Here is a 21,665-nt window from a genome sequence, read left to right as displayed (position 1 = left end):
ATCTTCTTATCGCCTTCTCCTGCTTTGTGGGCATTGTTCATTCTAATTTTCAGAGTGCGAGGCAGCTGCTTAGAGGTGCTCATGGCTGCTGATTGTTGGGACAATGTTTGAGGAGTCAGGGTATTTATAAAGCTTTGAAATTTGCATCACCTGGCCTTTCCTAACAATGACTGTGAGCAAGCCATAGCCCTAACAGGCTAATTAAGGTCTGAGACCTTAGTAAAAGTTATCTGGGAGCTCAAATCTCTTGGGGTGCCCAAACTTTTGCGTGACGCTCCTTTCCTTTTTTCACTCTAAAATTGTACAAAACAAAAATAATACCTAATCTTGCTTAAAATGTTGAAAAAAATGTTTCATCTTTAACTTTATGACTTTTGGAGATCAGTTCATCTTCTACTCACTTAGCTATTCACAGTAACAGAAATTCTGACCGAGGTGCCCAAACTTTTGTATTCCACTGTATATTCAATGGATTAAACAACTATGGGGAGACAAATTATAATTTGTTTCAGATGCTGCCTTATCTAGTAAGTATTTCCAGTAATTCTGTTTTGATTCCTAAGCTATTTTCCACTTTAAGATGAAAATAAAGAAAAACTGTAGACATAAGAAACCTAAAATAAAAACATAATGCTGGAAAGGTTCAGCAGGTCAGGCAGCATGTGAAGATGTAGGACAGGAGAGGCGTACTCTTTGATCCAAAATAGGTCAACTTTGTTGTTGCACAGATGCCACATGACAGGCTGTGTTTCCACCATTTCCTGTGCTTAATTTGTAGTTTTTTGAACAATTATCACAATTTTCTTTTGCTATGACTTGTTGTTCACCCCTTCATTACCGCTGTTGTTCTTTTCAGCCTCTCTCCCTACCCCCCCCCCCCAAAAAAACAGCCACCCTCATCCTCCACATACCTGGTGTATCAACAGTCTGATTGACATCTTCATTTTTTCCCCTCTGAAAGTAAATAGAACAGATGTAAAATTAAAAGCTGGTTTGGTGTTATCTCGCACTCTGTTGCGCAAGATTGAGATCTATCCTGGTAGTTTTGGCACATGACTGCAGATTTTGTAAAATTCTATCAGCCTGACACCTCACGTTTTATCTGAAGAAACATCTTGGAGATGGAATGAAATAAATGCATCTCAACCACAGCTTTTATTTGAACACAAATGCTCTTGGAAGCCAAGCAATTATCTGCCAATCAAACAGAAAGAAATAAGATCCATATTAAATTTTAACTGTTGACATGCTTATTTCTGGCATTAAACTTCTTTGGAATTACTTTAGACACATATAATACTACAAGCGTATTTTCTAAGTTTGAAAGCAGGAAGCATTTTAATAGATATATTTGAGAAGATGGAAGTGTGAGCTATTCTGTGAATAAATTTGCATAAAATAATTGGCAACAATAGCTCAACATCTCTGAAACCTAAGAAAGGGAATAAGTGCAGTTAATGTAGCTGCTTAAACCTCTGCTGTCATTCAGTAAGGTCAAAGGTAAAGTTGTCCATTAATTTCAGTTGCTTGACCTTGGTGCCAGAAAATATGCACAAAATAATTGGTTAGACAAGGGAAGTGTCTCACTCAGCAAGCATTCAATCATTGCTTACAATAATGAAACATACAAGTTACCATTATACTAAAAATATGTTCTTCGTTATTGGGCAAGAAAATTTACTTTAGAGGAGTGGATTTGCAGAGAAGCTTGAAATGCTCATGTTGGCCCATTCCTTTGGACCCAACATGTCAGATCGCAGAGATGCAAATACATTCTCTAATAGTTCACTGTGTTTACTTTGGTTCTTTTCAGAATACATGTGCTAGCTTTACTTAGCTATGATATTGATTGTACACTGCTCCTCGAGTTTACTCTGTAACCCAATTCGAGACATGGGTGTTTCTGGAGCTGTCACTTAACTTGGGAGTTGTCATTGAATTCAGAACTTGTCAGTCACTTCAAATACAGTTCTTCAGGCATGGCTGTGCCTGCTTGGAATATTCTGTGTTAGCTTTAAGCCACATGTACACACAGCATGTCCTTGATGTGAGCTTTCACACATCTGAATATGACTCCTATCTTCCACTCTTCATTCTGTAATCTTCTAAAGTGTTTGTAGGGCTCACCAGAACACGTTGTACCCTCTGCCTGCATATTCACTAGCCTCGAACTCTCTGCAAATTGCAGGACTTGCATTCTTGCTAGTCCAAACCTGATAGTCAATATTGCAGTTCTGTGCCCATCTCTGTATTCAAATATAATGTTTTTGCTTTAATTATGTTCATTATTATGCAAACTAATTAATGAAGAACTGAAATACCAGGGGTTTAAAACTCTGTGTTAGAAATTGTGTAACTACTTCAACATCCACGGCCTCCTCTACTGTCAAGATGAAGCCACTCTCAGGTTGGAGGAACAACACCTTATATTCCATCTGGATAGCCTCCAACCTGATGGCATGAACATTGACTTCTCAAGCTTCCGCTAATGCCCCCCCTCCCCCTCATACCCCATCCGTTATTTATTTATATACACACATTCTTTTTCTCCCTCTTTCCCTCTCACTATACCCCTTGCCCATCCTCTGGGCTTTCCCCCCTCCCCCTTTCTCCCTAGGCCTCCTGTCCCATGATCCTCTCATATCCCTTTTGCCAATCAACTGTCCAGCTCTTGGCTCCATCCCTCCCCCTCTTGTCTTCTATCATTTTGGATCTCCCCCTCCCCCTCCCACTTTCAAATCTCTTACTAGCTCTTCTTTCAGTTAGTCCTGATGGAGGGTCTCAGCCGGAAACGTTGACTGTACCTCTTCCAACAGATGCTGTCTGGCCTGCGGCGTTCACCAACAACTTTTATGTGTGTTTCAAGAACAAAATGACTGTACTCTATTCCTAGATGCTACCTGGCCTAGTGATTTTTTTTTGTATTAAGTTCCATGTTATCTCCATTTGGATGTTTTGGGGAGAATCTTGTGGGGTGGAGGTGGTGTTTCTGAATGTGGAAGTTAAGATTTGCATATTGTTACATGCATGACAAATTGACGGTGGCTGGACTCCAAGGTTATGGTAATAAGGCAGAGACATGCAATTATACAGCATTATATGGTGGAATCACTACTCCAGTTCTACCCCAGGTCAACTTAATAGAGATAGGAAGCTCTTGGTTTAGAATATAAAGAAAGTATGCTGTTGTAAAATTTTTTCATGTGTTGTAGTATTTCATATACCTTAGTTAATGTCACCCGCTATGTACTACGCTGCCTTTTTGCCATCTGGCTCTTGCCACATAGACTGAGGGTGTATAATGCTTTGAGAGGTTGGTTACAAGCAGAATTGACTTCTGTCTGAGCGAGAACCTGGACTCTGGTTCACCTACTGCTACAGCAGACACAATCTCACTCTGCTTTGGGCCTCTGTACCTCCCCCTGCTTCTGATCCTTGACTTCCTCATTGGGGGACTAGTCATTACAGCTTGTTGGTAACTTCATCTCTCTATCAATTAAGAGGTGCACCTTAAGGATGTGTTAACCCTCTGCTCTAGAGTTATCTCTGTGGCTAACCAAAGTTCAAATGCCATTTATAAATTTGCAGATGGCACCATTGTTCTTGGTTAAATCTCAATGAAGTGGTGGACAGAAATGAGACAGATTAGCTGGCTGAGTGGTATCACAACAACCACCTTGCTCTCAATGACAGCAAGACCAAAGAATTGATTGTGGACTTCAGGAAATAGGAGTCCTGACAAGTGGTCAACTGTGGAAAGGGTGAGCAACTTCAAGTTTTTGGATTTCAACATCTAAAAGGATTGAACCTTGGGTAAAACACATTGATCCCATAGAAGGGCTGCCAGTTGCTCTACTGGATGCTACCTCATTATTCCTTTTCCTGCACTATTTCTTTCATAATTTACAGTAATATGTATTTGTACTGTTCTACTGCCATAAAATAAATCAGTGCTCATAAACCTGATTCTGAGATGAGACCCCTGCACAGAGATTGTGCATGCCAGTTCTGGCCAGGAGCCTAGTTCACCATCTCTTCCATTACTTCACAGGTATTCCGTTATCAATATGAGCACCATACTAGTTCGCTAATTTCTTGTTGCAATCCTATCCAGTAATAAGTGTTCCCACTTTCCACATTTCAAATTTAAAATTTCCTTTTCAATTCTGATACCTAGTTCATCAATTTGGTCCATCCATTGATCCTAATGTGACTACACCATTACCCCACCACAGATAAATCCTGTCCCATGATCCTCTCGTATCCCTTTTGCCTATCACCTGTCCAGCTCTTGGCTCTATCCCTCCCCCTCCTGTCTTCTCCTATCATTTTGGATCTCCCCCTCCCCCTCCAACTTTCAAATCCCTTGCTCACTCTTCTTTCAGTTAGTCCTGACGAAGGGTCTCGGCCTGAAACGTCGACTGCACCTCTTCCTAGAGATGCTGCCTGGCCTGCTGTGTTCACCAGCAACTTTTATGTGTGTTGCTTGAATTTCCAGCATCTGCAGAATTCCTGTTGTTTACAGATAAATTAATTGTTTTTTACCTAGAAGCAAGCTAATTGTATATTCTAATGTACAAACATTTGTATGATTCATGGAGTAGCATAATCCATCAGTATTTTGTAACATTGTAGACGTTTTACAACTACAAAATCCAGTCAAATAACTAATCTTTTCCTATTTAGTAGGGTTTCCACTGTTTTCTACCATCTGTGTCAAGCTGACTTTTTCTAGGTTATTTAAATCCTTAAGTACAGTTATCAGACAAGCTTCAGTGACGCAGTATGATAGTGACCAGATAATTTGTTTTAGTAATGTCTGAGAGTTAACTATTGAGCATAAAACTATGGACTACTCTTCAAAATGACTCCAACTGCAACAAAGGTCCCACTATTCATTGATGTCATCCAAAAGGTGCCATTCCCAAGTGAGCAGCACTGCCTCAGTTACTTCGTTATGCTTTCTACACCATTAAAGTTATGCAGCCAATGAAATTCAACTGTTTTCAGACATCCTGCTGTTGTAAGAGAAGTATGCATTCAAGGTTTTATTCCTGTCAATAATTGAGATTTGTGATTCCTAGCATTTTGTTACCCTTTATGAAAAAGCTATACACTCAATGGCCACTTTTTTTACTTACACCTGTCCACCTCTAATGTAAATATCTAATCAGCCAATCATGTAGCAGCAACTTAATTCATAAAGCATGCAGACTTGTTCAAGAGCTTCTATTGTTATTCAGGCCGAGTATGTAAGAATGAGATTCCATTTCTGCCTAAGTGACTATGAACATGGAATGATTGTTGGTGCCAGATGGGGTGGGTTGAGTATCTCAGAAATTGCTGATCTAAGATTTTCATGCACTACAGTCTCCAGAGTTGAGAGAATAGTACAAAAAAAAATCCAGTGAGCAGCAGTTCTGTGGGCAAAAATACCTTGTTAATGAGAGGTCAGAAGAGAATGGCCAAACTGGTTTAAGCTGGTAGGAACACAACAGTAATGCAAATACCATGTGTAGTGTGCAGAAGAGCATCTCAGAATGCACAGCATATTGAGCCTTCAACTGGATGGACTACAGCAGCAGAGGACCACACCGGGTTCCACTCCTGTACCTAATAAAATGGCCACTGAAAGCATGCAAGCAAAAAACAAATAAATTCATTTTAAGAATTAATATTGCAGCATCAACATATTTTGAGTTGATTATAATGGTTTTTCCTGTCCCGTTTTTATTCATTCCAGTTATCCATTTTTATATTTGGATTTGAGCTAGCCTTTTGGATACACTGCAGTGTTTGGCTTTGAATCAATCAACATTTAAAGCTGGCAATGCACATCCTACCAGCCCTGCTGGCATCTAAGTATATTTTCATAGTGATTACTTTATTCCTAGTTTTGGCATGAAACCACATCAAATTAAACTTTACACCCATAAGCATAACCCAACAGTCATGTGCCTTTTGTGGAATTCATATTTAAATGAAATGCAGTACTCTGGAAACTATCTGACTTTGTTCTTGTTTGAGCTTTTTCTAGAAAGAATTTCACCCAGTGCTAGAAGTTATGGCATTGAGACTTGAATTTTTTTTTAAGACTGACAGAAATCCAAAGAAATTATTAATATTTTCATGCAACTCAGGATTTCTAAGATGATCTGAAGATGTTTAAATTGAAATAAATGAGACCTTAACTCATTTTTGTACATAAGCTTTTCAAAGCAAATTTAATAAATTTTATAAAAATCCAATATGAAAAACTTGGTGCATATTAAAGTCGTATTTTTATAGTTACCAGTTATGCTGAAGGATTTACTTGAAAACAATTTAAAATACACAATGTAAAGTGGTATCATAGCTCCGTGTGATCCCCTTCATTTCCAGCGAAGGCTGATGCAATTTCGCATTAACCATTCAGCCAATGACCCCACTTCCACTGAAAAATTACTCTCACCACAAAAATACCACCTGAGGATATGCATTCATGATTCTCTATAAACTGTGGCGTGAATCCACAAGAGTTCATATTATAAAAAGCAGTGTATTAACCATAAGACAAAGGAGCCTAAGTCGGCCATTCGCCCCATCGAGTCTGCTCCACCATTTTATCATTCTCCCATTTAGTCCCACTCCCCCACCTCCTCACCATAACTTCTGATGCCCTGGCTACACAGATACCTATCAATCTCTTCCTTAAATACACCCAATGACTTGGCCTCCACTGCTGTCTGTGGCAACAAGTTCCATAGATTCACCACCCTCTGGCTAAAAAAATTTCTTCGCATCTCTTTTCTGAATGGGTGCCCTTCAATCCTTAAGTCATGCCCTCTCGTACTAGACTCCCCCATCACGGGAAACAACTTTGCCACATCCACTCTGTCCATGCCTTTCAACATTCAAAATGTTTCTATGAGGTCCCCCCTCATATTTTTCTTCTAAACTCCAAGGAATACAGTCCAAGAGCGGACAAACGTTCCTCATATGTTAACAGATATAAGCCATTTGAGCACTCGTCGTGCTAAAGATCTGTAAAAAGAGAAGAAGTGTTAACATTTAGATTGAGATCCTATTGTTAGAGCTGACTCTGTCTTTTACCTATGACATTGTCTCTATTTCTCTTTCCACATGTGCTTCCTGATAGTTTATGTAAATGTTTTTTTTAATATTCAAACATTACTTGCTGTATCAATGAGCTAAAATAATTCAGAAACTTAATGGAATGTTGACCTTTATTGTAAGGGATGTGGTACATATTAAACCAAGGGACATTTTGCTACAACTTTACAGGGGGAGCTGATAAGGCTGCACCTGGAGTACTGTATATTATTATGGCATCCGTATTTAAGGTATATTTACTTTTAAGATATATATATTACCCTAGGTCAATTCCTAAGATGATAGAATAAGCAAATGAATTAAGATCAAACAAGTGAGGAGTTCCTAGCATGTGAAATGGCAACATTGATCAATCCACATGATAGTACTGTATTATCCTCCACACAAATTTGTTACCGATGTTGCGGAAATGTACTCAATTTCTTCAAAAGTATTGGACTAGTTAACTAGCCTTAAATTGCGTTAATAGATGCTAAAGTGTACAAGAGAGGCGAGAGTGGATATCAGATGGCAAAATAATGCTGGAGAGGTAGTAATGGGGGACAAGGAATTGGCAAACGAACTGAATAAGCATTTGGCATCAGTCTTCATTGTGGAAGACGCCAGCAGTATGGTGGAAGTTGCAGGTGTCAGGGGTCATGAAGTGTGTGAAGTTACCATTACTAGAGTGAAGGTTCTTGCGATGCTGAAAGCTCTGAAGGTAGATAAGTTGCCTGGACCAGATGGTGTACACCCAGAGTTCTGAAAGAGGTGGCTGAAGAAATTGTGGAGACATTAGTAATGATCTTTCAACAATCATTAGATCTTGGAATGGTTCTGGAAGACTAGAAAATTGCTAATGTCTCTCCACTCTTCAAGGAGGGAGAGAGGCAGAAAAAAGGAAACTATAGTCCAGTTAGTCAGACCTCAGTGTGAAGTTCTTGGAGTCGATTCTTTAGAATGAAGTCTCAGGCAGTAATCAGCATGGTTTCCTCAAGGGAAAATCTAGCCTGACAACCTTTTAGAACTCTTTGAAGAAATAACAAGCAAGATAGAGAAAGGAGAATTGGTTGATGTTTTGCACTTGGATTTTCAGAAGGCCTTTGACAAGGTGGCACACATGAAGCTGCTTAACAAGCTATAGTATTACAGGAAAGATTCTAGCATGGATAAAGCAGTGGCTGATTGGCAGGAGCAAAGGGAATTAAGGGAGCCTTTTGTGGTTGGCTGCTGGTGGTATGGACATGTGGTTATGTTTAGAGATCTCTTGCAGGACGTTAGGGATAAATTTGTCCCGGTGAGGAAGATAAAGAATGGTAGGGTAAAGGAACCATGGGTGACAAGTGAGGTAGAAAACCTAGTCAAGTGGAAGAAGGCAGCATACGTAAGGTTTAGGAAGCGAGGATCAGATGGGTCTATTGAGGAATATAGGGTAGCAACAAAGGAGCTTAAGAAGGAGCTGAGGAGAGCAAGAAGGGGGCATGAGAAGGCCTTGGTGAGTAGGGTAAAGGAAAACCCCAAGGCATTCTTCAATTATGTGAAGAACAAAAGGATGACAGGAGTGAAGATAGGACCGATTAGAGATAAAGGTGGGTAGATGTGCCTGGAGGCTCTGGAAGTGAGCGAGGTCCTCAATGAATACTTCTGTTCGGTATTCACCAATGAGAGGGAACTTGTTGGTGAGGACAATATGAGTGAGGTTGATGTTCAGGAGCATGCTGATATTAAGGGAGAGGAGGTGTTGGAGTTGTTAAAATACATTAGGACAGATAAGTCCCCGGGGCCTGACGAAATATTCCCCAGGCTGCTCCACCAGGCGAGGGAAGAGATTGCTGTGCCTCTGGCTAGGATCTTTATGCCTTCGTTGTCTACGGGAATGGTACTGGAGGATTGGAGGGAGGCAAATGTTGTCCCCTTGTTCAAAAAAGGTAGTAGGGATAGTCCGGGTAATTATAGACCAGTGAGCCTTATGTCTGTGGTGGGAAAGCTGTTGGAAAAGATTCTTAGAGATAGGATCTATGGGCACTTTGAGAATCATGGTCTGATCAGGGACAGTCAGCATGGCTTTGTGAAGGGCAGATCATGTCTAACAGGCCTGATAGAGTTCTTTGAGGAGGTGACCAGGCATATAGATGAGAGTAGTGCAGTGGATGTGATCTACATGGATTTTAGTAACGCATTTGACAAGGTTCCACACAGTAGGCTTATTCAGAAAGTTAGAAGGCTTAGGATCCAGGGTAGTTTGGCCAGGTGGATTCAGAATTGGCTTGCCTGCAGAAGGCAGAGGGTGGTGGTGGAGGGAGTGCATTCGGATTGGAGGGCTGTGACTAGTGGTGTCCCACAAGGATTGGTTCTGGGACCTCTATTTTTCATCATTTTTGTTAACAACCTGGATATGGTGGTAGGAGGATGGGTTGGCAAGTTTGTAGACGACACAAAAGTTGGTGGTGTTGTAGATAGTGTAGAGGATTGTCAAAGATTGCAGAGAGATGTTGATAGGATGCAGAAGTGGGCTGAGAAGTGGCAGATGGAGTCCAACCTGCAGAAGTTTGAGGTGGTACACGTTGGAAGGACAAACTCCAAGACAGAGTACAAATTAAATGGCAGGATACTTGGTAGTGTGGAGGAGCAGAGGGATCTGGGGGTACATGTCCACAGATCCCTGAAAGTTGCCTCACAGGTAGATAGGGTAGTTAAGAAAGCTTATGGAGTGTTGGCTTTCATAAGTCGAGGGATAGCATTTAAGAGTCGCAGGGTAATTATACAGCTCTATAAAAGTCTGGTTAGGCCACACTTGGAGTACTGTGTCTAGCTCTGGTCGCCTCCTATAGGAAGGATGTGGAAGCATTGGAAAGGGTACAGAGGAGATTTACCAGGATGCTGCCTGGTTTAGAGGGTATGCATTATGAGCAGAGATTAAGGGAGCTAGGGCTTTACTCTCTGGAGTTAAGGAGGATGAGAGGAGACGTGATAGAAGTGTACAAGATATTAAGAGGAATAGATAGAGTCGATAGCCAGCGCCTCTTCCCCAGGGCACCACTGCTCAATACAAGAGGACATGGCTTTCAGGTAAGGGGTGGGAAGTTCAAGGGGGATATTAGAGGAAGGTTTTTTATTCCAGAGAGTGGTTGGTGCGTGGAATATACTGCCTGAGTCAGCGGTGGAGGCAGATACACTAGTGAAATTTAAGAGACTACTAGACAGGTATATGGAGGAATTTAAGGTTGGGGTTATATGGGAGGCAGGGTTTGTGGGTCAGCACAACAATGTGGGCCGAAGGGCCTGTACTGTGCTGTACTATTCTATGTTCTATGGTGTTCCACAGGAAGCTGTGTTGGGACCAATTTGTTTGACGTTATATGTCAATGATTTGAATGATGGAACTGATGGCTTTGTTGCAAAGTTTGCAGATGATATGAAGATAGCTGGAGGGGCAGGTAGATTTCAGGAAGTAGAGAGGCTACAGAAGGCCGGACAGATGAGGAGAATGGTCAAAGAAATGTCAGAATGAATACAGTGTTGGGAAGTGTCTGGTCTTGCACTTTAGTAGAAGGGTTGACTATTTTCTAAGTGAAGAGAAAAAACAAAAAAAACTAAGGTGCAAAAGGACTTGGGCATCCTTGTTCAGGATTCGCTGAAGGTTAATTTGCAGTTTGAGTCTGGTGAGGAAGGCAAATGCAGTGTTCACATTTATTTCAAGAGGATGAGAATATAAATGCAAGGATGTAACTTTGAGACTTTATAAAGCACTGGAGAGGCTGCACTTGGAGTACTGTGTAGTGAACAGTTTTGGGCCCTTTAGAAAGGATGTGCTGAAACTGAGAGGGTTCAAAGGAGGCTCACAAGAATTATTTCAGGATTGAATGGCTTGTCATATGAAGTGTGTTTGATGCTCTGGGCCTGTATTCACTAGAATTTAGAAGAATGAGGGGTGACCTCACTGGCACCTATCAAATAGTGAAAGGCCTTGATAGAGTGGATGTAGAGAGGATGTTTCCTATGGTGGGACAGTCTAAGACCTGAGGACACAACCTCAGACTAGAGGGGTGTCCTTTTAGAATGGAGATAAGGGTGAATTTCTTAGCCAGAGAGTGGTGAATCTATGGTATTCTTTGCCACAGGCAGCTGTGGAGGCCAGGTATTTATGTATATGTAAGGCAGAAGTTAATATATTCTTTACTGGTCAGGTCCTGAAGAGACATGGGGAGAAGGCAGAAGACTGGCGCTGAGAGCAAAATTGGATCAGCCATGATGAAATGGTGGAGCAGACTCGATAGGTCAAATGGCCTAATTCTGCTCCTATATCTTATGGTCTTATGTTAACCCAGCCAGATAACAGAAATTGTCACGCAGTTAAAGCCAACTTGAACTTTAGGAGAAGGAAACCAGAGGTCCATGAGCGAGTCCTCATTGGAGAATAAGAGGTGGAGAGGGTCAACAACATTAAATTCCTTGGTGTTACCATTTTGGAGGACTTGACCCGGGCCCAGCACGAAAGTGCAATTATCAAGAAAGTATGGCAGTGCCTCTACTTCCTTAGGAGTTTGCAAAGGTTCGGCGTGCCATCTAAAACTGAGAAACTACTATAGATGCGTGGTGGAGAGTATATTGACTGGGGGCCTCATAGCCTGATATGGAAACACCAATACCTTTGAAAGGAAAGTCCTACAAAAAGTAGTGAACACTGTCCAGTCCACCATGGGGAAAGCGCTCCCCATCTACATGGAGCTTTGTTGCAAGAAAGCAGCATCCATCATCAGGGACCCCCACCACCCAAGCCGTGTTTGCTTCTCTTTGCTGCCATCAAGAAGATGGTACAGGAATCTTCAGAACACGCACCACCAGGTTATTACCCCTCAACCAAAGGGGATAACCATTCAACTTCACTTGCTCCATCACTGAAATACTTCCACAAGCTAGGGACTCACTTTCAAGGACTCTTCATCTGATAATCTCAATATTTATTGCTTCTTTTTTATTATTATTATTATTATTATTATTTCTTCTTGTATTTGCACAGTTAGTTGTCTTTTGCACACTGGTTGAGTGTCCATATTGGTGCAGGCTTTCATTGATTCTATTGTTATTCTGTTATGGCTTAATTGAGTCTGCTCACAAGAAATATGGTGACATATATGTACTTTGATAGTAAATTTATTTTGAACTTTGAATTAATGCTCTGGAATTTCAGTATTTGCAAAAGCAGATTCCTGTACTAATAATGTCTACAGTGGTTGCAATTACAGAGCTGTCTCCATTGTCATTTACTAGTTGTTAGCTTACCAAATGACCATATTTGTTGAATTCAATTTTACTTTTTACTATTGCTTCACTGTAAACCTCTGGGTGTTTTTTTAATCAATAGATTTGATATTATGAAGGAGGTTAATGGACCTTGCTTTTTATGTAATAGTTTTATTTGTGAGAACCATGATGGGAAATCAACTGATCAAAAACAAACTGGTAATCTTGATGAACAACATTGCACAATTCTTTGTCACGTAATAAGTCTCAATTAAATGGCAGGTCCTTCAATGGGCAGAAATCATAGAACATTTGCCATAGAGGGTGCCATTCAGCCCAGAGTGTCTATGCTAGTTGAAAAAATGATGTCCTACCCAATTCCATCACCTAGGAATTGTCCCTCGTCTTTCCGCAGATCTTCAAGAAAAAGTCTAAGCATTTTGCGAAAGATTATTTTTTTCTGCTCTGCCACCCTTTCAGGTGGTGAGTTCCACACACTGACAATCCTCTGGGTGAAATTAGTTTTCTTCAACAATCTTTACACCAATTACTTTAAATATAGGAATAAATGCAGTGACAGGCAACTGCAAGTTTAGGTTCAGTCACCTTCAGTGAGTTACCACCACCCAGAATCATCATCCCCTCACCTCACCTTTAAATATTTCAAAGGGACTGTTTCCTTCACAACTCCTAGGTCTACATTTCCATCTCATCCAACCACCCATCAAATGACACATTCCTATGCAACTGGTTCCCTTCCCACCATCTACAGACCAAATAGTCTTCAAGATGAAGCTACAATTCATGGAGCTACTTCCAATCTTGTTATTACATTTAATGCTTGAACTGGTAGAGATAAGGTGACTGTCTTGTGGCCTACCTTCATTTGTCTGCAAGATTGACTTTGAGCTTCCAACTTCGTCATTTTTATTCTTCATCCAATTCTCACGCTGATTATCTGTCTGTGGCTTTTTGCACAGTGCCAACAAGACCATATTGTACAGAAAGGCTGAAGAATATTATCTCATTTTCCATCTGGGCATATCTGACCTTTTCAGGTAACTTACTTTCTCAACTTGTTTCAGAACTGGCTGGTTCTCCAATCAGGGTATCGGTCTGTAATATGAACTCAACTTTCCCTCTCACAGATCTAGCCAGATATAGTGGATGTTTGCTATATTTTGTTTTCTATTTCCTGCAACAAATCTGACTTGTATTACACAGCTTTCATCTGCCACTTTGTTCCCTCCCTTGCCCTCCCTCTCTCCCCAGTTTCCCTCATTAATCTACCAACAAAACTACTTCACAAAATGCATCACCACGGCAATCTATCATTTGGCCTCACGTATCAGATATATTGATTTTTTCTGAACTATCTCTCCTCACCCTCTTACAACCTAAAACTGTATTGTTTTCTCATTTTCTAATTCCAGTGAAGGATTTCCAACCTGAAACATCGGTTGCCTTTCTTTCCAACTAGTGTCTGCTGAATGTTTCCTGCATCGTCTGGTTTTAGTCCATCCTAACTGTCCCTAATTAGCCTGTACCTCACTAAATACTTTCTCTTCGAATTGATTGCAATTACTTGCACACCTCCAAAGTTAAATAACCAGCCCATAATTTCACAGTTCATTGCATTCACCATTTTAAAACAATAGTGCAAATATAAGAAATGTCCACCTCAGGTATGTGGTCCTCGTCATAAAGAACAGGTCATTCTATTTCTTCCTCTACCCCTCGTGGACTTTGAAGGCGCCTGAGTGCATGCCTGTTCTGCGTGATTTCACCTTGTGATGTTCTCATCACAAACAATCGTGGTGCCTGCTGTCAGACTACTGTTACCTTGGTGAATTGGTCTGAAACCCAGACAGCTTTACCACTCCTGAGCAGTGTCAAAGATTTTACTCTGTGTCTGAGATCATGAATGCTTTTCATATTCTCATGCTGTGTTATCTCAAAATATGTCACTTTGTCTAAGTCTGGTAAGTGAGGTTAGAGAGGGGAAGGAGGAACAGGCAGGCTTGTTCTCAGTCACCAGGCCATTGACAGCTCTGATGGACTGTAGCCATTTGCAAGAGGTGTGAGCCGATAAGCTGGCAGTGCTTTGTAAAGATCTTTTGTCTTCAGTAGGAGGCCCTCAGCAGTTTGCACTGCTCTTTCCGCTTCTCCATTTGCCTGTGGGTACCATGGACTGCTTGTCTGGTGTTTGAACTCATAGTCCCTAGCAAAGACTTTGAATTCTGAGCAGCTGAATTGTGGAACGTTGTCTGACACATGTGTCTCTGGTATTCCATGGAGAGCAAATACAGCTTAATGATGCTGTACAACTTCTGCTAATTATGCAGAGGACAGCTTGGACATCTCAACATTCAGGTAGTAGTAATTCATTGTGAGAAGATACTTGTTTCTTCAGTGCAAAAATGTCTGTGTCTGCAATTTGCCATGGAAAGTCTGAGAGTTCTGTGGGACAGAGAGGTTTAGCATGATTTTTGTGCAGTTTTCTGCATGCTTGGCATTGCTTTACGTAATCTCCCTGCTCAGAGCAGGCCACCACGTAGATTGCCTTGCTCATAGGCAGATTTTTGATGCTTTGATGTCCTTGGTGGATTTAACTGATGTTGGTGTGCATAGAATGTGATTGGAGCCATTTCGCAGCAAACCATCAAGAATGGTGATTGCATTTCTCTCAAGTCAGTAAGGACTGAGTTTGTGAGCTCCTTTTAGAACAGCTGGCCATCCATTCTCACCGTATTGCACGACCTTGCTGCAGATTTGATCCTTTTTCAACAGTGCAAATTTCATCCCATTTATTCTGTGATGCAGGAAAGCTTTCACATGCCTGAGCTAAGTATATGTTGGTGAACCCCCTTTTACCAGGCTTCTTGACTTATTAGTAACTCACTAACAGCCACTGGACTCAGCGATGAGAAAACAATCTTTCTCAAAATCCATACATCTAGGGTCGGTATGATTTGGGTCCCACCAAACCGCAAAGTTGGGATGTTATGACCACCCGAACCCTGATCTGAACGAATACTGTGTAAACACTGCCTATGTGCAAATATCCATCGGCAAGAAATATCAGATCATACACCGCATACAACTGTAAAGCTGTATTTATGAATCTCAGCATAATCAAATAGTTATTTAAAAAAAAGGAAAAAATAAAAGTCCCCGTTATAATTAAACCAGTCAAATGTGCACCAGGTTGGAGCTCATATCTTCCAAAATCTGGGTGTGTCTCTCCTTACAGTGCTGCTGCTATACACCAACCACCAGTAGACCTTCCCATCCTGCAGTCCATCGTATCACCCATTCCAGGTGGATCGATTGTTTTCTCTCTCCATCTCCCACCAAGAAGACCACAATCCCCACCAGCGTCCATCACAAAACCTCTCCACCCAGCTTAATCTGGAACCTTCTCCCAATACCACCAGCCTGATTAGCAGACCCAACATTCCTAATTTGAATATCACAACCCTTTACCTTTAACTGAAACCCAAACACAATCAGCAGAACATGCTGCTTCTACAGAAAACGAGTAAATGAAATACCCTACAGCATTAGTAGTGAAAATCTTAACCAGGGCGTTACAATGGCATCTTCCATGAGGACAGAGTCAGCTTCTGTCCACTCACTTTTGCATGGCATCCTCCACAGAGTGTCCAGTGGTGTGAAAGATTTGCTCGGGGCATGTTCAATGTACTAACCATATCACATAAGCTTCATTCTGAATCTTTGCAGACATGGAAGTAAGTCATCCGAGTGTTTTGAGCTGAGGAGGCTGACAAGTGGGGTGTGGTCTGTTTCAAATAGGAATTTAATACCTAACAAGTAGCAGCTAAAGCTTTCACAAGGCCACATGAGAGCCAGCATCTCCTTTTCGATTTGGGCTTAACGCTGTCAGTAGGAGTCAAGCTCTTGATGCATATGCCACTGGTTTCCATACACTACTGCAGTTTGCATGAGCACTCCCCTCAATTCAAAGGAAGAGGCATCTGTTGAGACCTTGGGGGTTGCTTTGTTCAGATCAAGGAACGCCAATGTTGGTGGAAAGATGAGCTGTGCTTTAAGTGAAGAGAATAACTTTTCCTGTGGTGCATCCCAGGTTCGAATGTTTCTCTGAGAGAGGAGGTCTCATAGTGGCTTTCTTTTCTCTGACAAATCTAGAATCAACTTTCCAGCTGATTTACCATGCCAACGAATCTGTAAATCTCTGATACATCTGTAGGTTGTTGCATGTTCCAAACTCCTGGCAGTTTGTCTGTATCTGGTAGCACTCCCTCTGAGGACTGTTGGTGCCCTACGAACTTCACCTTCAACTTTGCAAATTAGCATTTCTTTTTGTTCAGGATGAATGTGAAAGAAAAATAGTAAGACATTGTGACGAATGTTAAGGGGTTAATGACCTTCTAGTATGTGAATTCAAAGTCTGTAATCACTTATCTGCGACTGATGTACACTGTGTGACTGAAATGTGCTTTGTAGACGGTATGGGAAAAAACTATGTCTGTGCTTCCTTGTTCTAAGAATCATCACATGTCTGCGCTTGGGAAAGCCTGATATACTGTCCTGAGAACTAACACTTAAGAAAATGTATAACCTCTCAAGGACATATTGTGCAGCTTCGCTATTCTGTAGGATTGTACTTTAGGTTCCTCCTTACAGCTTTGAGTGCTTCCTGTCACGTACCTTTGGGGTATAAATAAGAGTGTACTCTATTGTTAAGCAGAGTTCCAAGATCCCGCTTTTAGGTGCTTGGGCTCTCCATGATATCATGTAAATGAAATCCTTTAGTCTGTAACAACTCTCTGAGTCGGCCTGATCTATTCTGTCTGCTGCTCCTGACGTTTATCCGCAACAACGAATCCAGCTTGTTTCTGTTTCTCCAAGGCAGTTTCCATACTTTTGTCCATAATTGAGCCTCTGAAGATGATTGTCTTGTCCATGTGACAGATACTCCTTCCATACTTGTAAATATAAAGATTTATTTAAGATTAACTTTTTACCATTAATAGACCATATTACTCAACTTTCATCTAAATGGTTTCCCTTATATTTAACTTTGATTGGTCTTATTAATGCAGTTAAGATGTTTTTTTTGCCAAAATTTTTATATGTGTTTCAGGCATTACCAATTTTTGTTCCAAAATCTTTCTTTGATAAAGTTGACTCTAAAATTTCTTCATTTATTTGGCAGAATAAGAATCCGAGACTGGGTAAAATACATTTACAGAAAGCTAAGAGAGATGGAGGTTTAGCATTACCTAACTTTAGATTCTATTATTGGGCTATTAATATTCGACATATGAAATTTTGGTTACTTGATCAGGATATACTATCTATTCCTAAATGGGTCGCATTGGAACTACAATCTGTTCAGGGTTATACACTTGGCTCTATTTTAGGCTCCTCTCTCCCTTTTGATTCGAAACGCCTTAAGCAGGTCTCTAACCCGATAGTTAAATATGCTTTGCGCATTTGGTTTCAATTCAGAAAATTTTTTGATCTTAATCAATTCGGGTTAGCGATTCCTATTTTAGGTAACATATTTTTTCCTCCCTCTTTTACGGATCGCGCTTTTCAAACCTGGAAGACTAAGGGTATTTTACGGTTTTTGGATTTATTTTTAGATGGTTCCCTTATGTCTTTTGAACAATTATCTAATAAATATAATTTATCAAGAATACATTTTTTTAGATACTTACAAGTTAGAAATTTCCTAAGTACTATACTTTCTTCCTTTCCAATGCTTCCTCCTACATATATTTTAGATTCGATAATTAACCTCAATCCATGTCAGAAAGGTGCATCGGCTATGATTTATAATATTATTATGAAACTTAGGAAAGCTCCATTTGATAAGATTAGGGTAGATTGGGAACAGGAATTGGGGCTTACCATTTCTGTGGATGATTGGGGGCAGATTTTACAATTAGTTAATACTTCCTCTATTTGTGCTAAACATTCCCTAATTCAATTTAAAGTGGTTCATAGAGCACATATGTCCAAAGATAAGTTAGCGCGTTTTTACTCGCATATTAATCCTTTTTGTGATAGATGTTCGGGGCAGATAGCCTCTTTAACTCATATGTTTTGGTCTTGTCCTACTTTGGAAACTTTTTGGAGAGATATTTTTAATATTATTTCTAAGGTATTAAATATAGATATCTCCCCTCACCCTATTACTGCTATCTTTGGACTTCCTAAAATTTCTAGTAATCTTTCCCCTTCAGCCCGTAGAATGATCACATTTCTTACTTTAATGGCGAAAAGGTGTATTTTACAACACTGGAAAGAGCTTAATGCTCCAACTACCTTTTTTTGGTTCTCTCAGACGATTTTATGTTTGAATCTGGAGAAAATTAGAAGCAACCTTTATGATTCTTCATTTAAATTTGAACAGATTTGGGGACCTTTTATTCGATACTTTCATTTAATGTAATACATACCCTTCTTGTTTTTTTTCACTGTTTTTAAAGGAGGTTGGGATTGAGGACGTGATTTTAAGTTTAACTCTGTTTGGTTTCAAGTTAGCCCATTGCTTTGCTTTGCTTTTAGTTAGTTGCACGGTGGGTTGTTTTTTGGGATTTTTTTTTCTTTTTTTTCCATGGATATATATATATAAAATTTAGTATACTATTATGTTATCTTGTTTTTTTATGTTTAAATTACATTGTTTGTAGTATTTTTTTTTGGTATTGATACCTTCTGGAATTCTATTATATTTTAACATTGTATTAATGTTTATATGGTTTACCTTTTTGTATACTTATTCAATAAAAAGATTTAAAAAGAAAGACAGATACTTCTTCCAGTCCCTCCAAACTTTGGTTCATCCTCATCTGAAAGAGATCAGGGGCTGATGAGATGCCAAAAGGGAGTGAATGTGTGTGTGTGTGTGTGTGTGTGTGATAAAGGTTGTGAGCTCCTGTGACTCAGGAGCTAAACGGATCTCCCAGAACCCTGAGTTTGCATCTAGTTTGGTGAAGAATTTTGCCCCACCCAGCCTACCAACTGTGTGCTCAACAGAGAGCAGAATGAATTTCTCCCACTTCACTGCATTATTCAATTTTGTTAGATCAACACAGATCCTCGCTGTACCATTTCGCTTGGGAACAGAAACAATGTTTGCACACCAGTCACTAGGTCCATTCACTCTAGTTATGATATCAAACACCTCCATGCTCTCAAGTTCAGCTTCGACTTTGTTCAGCAATGGGACTGGTATGCACCTCACTGTAGTCAGAGAGTCGGATGTCACTCCTGGCCTCACTTAGATAAGGTATTCTTCTTTCCTGTGAACAACTCCAGGTACCTCTCCTGCTACTGAACATTGTTTAGCAAATCAAACCCTGCAATGAGGTTCAACTTCTTAATGGCATGTTGTCCCAGTAGTGGTAAGAAGAGATTCTGAACAACACAAACATCCGTTTCTCATTTTTCAGGATGGGAATAGTAAACATTCCTTTCACACTGAGTTTGTTTTCCTGTCCCCATGGGTACTGTCTTTGTTAGGTTTAGGATAACACCTGTTATCTTCACCAGTTTTGTGAACAGACATTCAGGGATGGCTGTGACATCTAACCCAGTGTCCATTTTGAATGTCACTACCTCATTTTGCATCTAAACCACAGTACACCAGCCTTGCCTATTTGAATCTACAGTCCCAAGGAAAGGTCTCTCTTCGTCTGAATCATAGAAACATAGAAACATAGAAACATAGAAAATAGGTGCAGGAGTAGGCCATTCGGCCCTTCGAGCCTGCACCGCCATTTATTATGATCATGGCTGATCATCCAACTCAGAACCCAGCCTTCCCTCCATACCCCGTGACCCCTGTAGCCACAAGGGCCATATCTAACTTCCTTTTAAACATAGCTAATGAACTGGCCTCAACAGTTTGCTGTGGCAGAGAATTCCACAGATTCACCACTCTCTGTGTGAAGAAGTTTTTCCTAACCTCGGTCCTAAAAGGCTTCCCCTCTATCCTCAAACTGTGACCCCTCGTTCTAGACCTCCCCAACATCGGGAACAATCTTCCCGCATCTAGCCTGTCCAATCCCTTTAGGATCTTATACGTTTCAATCAGATCCCCCCTCAATCTTCTAAATTCCAACGAGTACAAGCCCAGTTCATCCAGTCTTTCTTCATATGAAATCATGGTCGTCTTAGACTTCCTGAGGAACTGTTTTTGAGTAACTCTGGCTTTTATCATGGCTAACTCTATTGCTTTGGTGGCATTTTAATTATTCTGCTGAACAGAGCTCTTTGACATGGAATGAAGACTTGCTGCATCTCCTGCATTTGGACATTTTACCTGTTCTTTGTTTCACTTGTCTGTTTTGTTTGAGCTGAGATCTCCTCTCTCCTCTTACTGTAGTGTTTCTGACTACACCCCATTTCCTCTCATATATCACATATTATTTTCCTGTGAAGTTTTCTTCAATTTTTTTTCCTGCACTGTTTTGAATTCCTTTTCCTGAGTATCTGTCAGTCCTAATCCACCCATGGTGTCCTCTGCTTTGTCCTCCATGCAATATATCAGTGTACTTTCTTGGTGCTCTTCTGAAGCCCGAGTGAGATTGTTTGCGGCCCTAAATCCCTCAAACCATCTGAGCCATCTCTTAATGTTCCTAGTTTAGAGAAATCAAATATCTCGGGGGCTTTATTAGGTAAGTAGATGCAGGTATTTTCTCCATTTTCCTGTTTGTCTATTTATTATTTTATTCGTTTGGACAACAAGTCTTCTTTTCTCTTGAATGTTTGACTGACTTCTCTGCTGTGTCTGTGTCTCTGTGCACTTCTCCAGGCTAGTGGCCCACAGATTATTACAATGTAGTCACTTTTGGGTGCAGCCTGAAGGTGTTGCCTAGCAACTCAGCTCAGCCTCATGGTGCATACAACTTAGCAAACTAGCATAGACAGTTTAGGTTGATAATTCTTGGATATTTTTCATAGATATGTGCGAACAAAAACAGTTTTACTGTAAATTCTTGCCTTTTTGGGGTCTCACTTGGTCAGTAGCAGCAATTTATTGACAATCAACCACTTCTGAGGCCATGTTGTGTTCGATATTTTGGGAGAGTGCAGAACACACCAGAAGGCCAGCATGCAGGATATTCAACTGAGCTTTATTAATAATGCTGGCATGTGAACCCCTCCTATGTTGGAGTGACTAACTGAGTGGCATAACAATGCCACAAGCACCAATGACATAGGTAGGAAGAGTGACAAGGTTCTGCAAAGTGAGTTAGGTGCTAGGTTAAAGGCTTCTGATCTCATGATTGCTACACATACCATGTGCTAGGGAGGCCAGAAGTAGGAAG

Source organism: Mobula hypostoma, chromosome 22, assembly GCF_963921235.1.
Source record: "Mobula hypostoma chromosome 22, sMobHyp1.1, whole genome shotgun sequence".
In the NCBI taxonomy this organism is placed as follows: Eukaryota; Metazoa; Chordata; class Chondrichthyes; order Myliobatiformes; family Myliobatidae; genus Mobula; species Mobula hypostoma.
Note: the sequence above shows the minus strand (reverse complement) of the source record.